We start from the raw sequence: 2,500 nt of genomic DNA on the forward strand, positions 1-2,500 counted from the left end.
AAATATATAACATTAATAGTATCAAAGTGTATCCCCCCTGAAATAATATAATATAAAAAAAATAAAAATCATTATATTAATTATATAATATGGAAGTATTTTAAATAAAACAATATACGATCATTTATAATATAGAAAATATATAAAAATATATTCTTACGTTGTTGTCCATATATTATGGTAATAACTTTTCTTGTATAAAACAGTTGGGATACGGATAAAAGGAAAGTTAGAGACATTCGCAGCACATAGATTATATTATTTATATATTTTAATATGTTTTAGAATGTATATATATTATCGATATATATCTGACGAAAATAAAAAAAAAATTTTATAAAACTCTAAACGGTGGATCACTTGGCTCATGGGTCGATGAAGAACGCAGCTAACTGTGCGTCATCGTGTGAACTGCAGGACACATGAACATCGACATTTTGAACGCATATTGCAGTCCATGCTACAGAGTATATAAATTTATTAAAAAATTTAATACTGCATGGACTACATATGGTTGAGGGTTGTAAGAATAATTTAATAAAGTTGCTTATAATATAATTTTAAATTATATTATTTATAGCACATGATATATTACTGGTAGGAATACCATAATATTAAAATTCAATTATATATATTTTACTTATATTATAAAATATAATAAAAAAATAAGTATATCCTAGTATTAATAAATTAGTATTAATACATTAAAGAGGAAAACTTATATAAAATTATATTATTTATAATATAAACAATACAGTAACTTATATATATTTAGTTTTCAACTAAAAAGAAAAATTAAAAATATTCTTAAAAACAACCTCAACTCATATGAGACTACCCCCTGAATTTAAGCATATTAGTTAGGGGAGGAAAAGAAACTAACTAGGATTTTCTTAGTAGCGGCGAGCGAAAAGAAACTAGTTCAGCACTAAAGGATTTTGTTTATACAAATATCCGATGTAGTGTATGGAATATCTATATTCTAATATGAGAAATTAACAGTCTAAGTCCTTCTTAAACGAGGCCATTTACCCATAGAGGGTGCTAGGCCCGTATGACGTTAATGATTATTAGAAGATATTTCCAAAGAGTCGTGTTGCTTGATAGTGCAGCACTAAGTGGGTGGTAAACTCCATCTAAAACTAAATATAACCATGAGACCGATAGCAAACAAGTACCGTGAGGGAAAGTTGAAAAGAACTCTGAATAGAGAGTTAAATAGTACGTGAAACTGTTTAGAGGTTAAGCCCGATGAACCTAAACATCCATGAAATATGAAAAATTCAACATTATAAATATTATATAATTATATAATAATGATGGTGTGCAATTTTTTCATATATGGACATTGCAATCTGTTAATAAATATATATTTATCATAAGATATATTTAAAAAGTTTATTTTATATATGAAAATTTATTTTCTATATAATATAATTTAAATATTATCGGATAAATAATTGACAGATAAAAAATCAATATAATGCGTAAATTATATATTATTATAATTTTATAATATTATATTAATTTATATATTAATATAATTATTATATGCATTAATATGATTAGCAATGCTATAGATTTAGGATACCTTCGGGACCCGTCTTGAAACACGGACCAAGGAGTCTAACATGTGTGCAAGTCATTAGAATTTATTTTAAATAAAATCTAAAGGCGTAATTAACTTAACTGTTAATATGGGATTAAATTATATATATAATTTTATATATATAATATCAATCCTGGGGCGTTCTATATAGTTATGTATATAAATAATTTTTAATTATTTTTTATACCTCTAACTAGAACGTACCTTGAGCATATATGCTGTGACCCGAAAGATGGTGAACTATACCTGATCAGGTAGAAGTCAGGGGAAACCCTGATGGAAGACCGAAACAGTTCTGACGTGCAAATCGATTGTCAGAATTGGGTATAGGGGCGAAAGACCTATCGAACTATCTAGTAGCTGGTTCCCACCGAAGTTTCCCTCAGGATAGCTGGTGCATAAAAATATTATATAAAATAATCTTATCTGGTAAAGCGAATGATTAGAGGCCTTAGGGCCGAAACGACCTTAACCTATTCTCAAACTTTAAATGGGTAAGAACCTAAACTTTCTTGAATGAAGTTTTAGGTTATGATATATTGTGCCCAGTGGGCCACTTTTGGTAAGCAGAACTGGCGCTGTGGGATGAACCAAACGTGACGTTACGGTGCCTAAATTAACAACTCATGCAGATACCATGAAAGGCGTTGCTTGCTTAAAACAGCAGGACGGTGGACATGGAAGTCGTAATCCGCTAAGGAGTGTGTAACAACTCACCTGCCGAAGCAACTAGCCCTTAAAATGGATGGCGCTTAAGTTGTATACCTATACGTCACTGTTAATGTAAATGATTTATATTACATTATTAATGTATATAAATTTAGAAACATTAACAAGTAGGTGGGTACAATGGTAGCGTAGAAGCATCTTCCGTAAGGATGTGTGGAGCTG

At 29.4% G+C, this 2,500-nt stretch overlaps 2 pseudogenes; both read left to right on the plus strand.

Annotated features, from left to right (window-relative positions):
- The first annotated feature begins 340 nt into the window (after positions 1-340).
- LOC129618019 (5.8S ribosomal RNA) lies at positions 341-524 on the plus strand (annotated as a pseudogene).
- A 290-nt stretch (positions 525-814) lies between these two features.
- The window catches only part of LOC129618024 (large subunit ribosomal RNA), a 4,018-nt pseudogene continuing 2,332 nt past the window's right edge, over positions 815-2,500 (plus strand).

This window comes from Condylostylus longicornis, unplaced genomic scaffold (genome assembly GCF_029603195.1).
Source record: "Condylostylus longicornis isolate FDR11 unplaced genomic scaffold, ASM2960319v2 ptg000714l, whole genome shotgun sequence".
In the NCBI taxonomy this organism is placed as follows: domain Eukaryota; kingdom Metazoa; phylum Arthropoda; class Insecta; order Diptera; family Dolichopodidae; genus Condylostylus; species Condylostylus longicornis.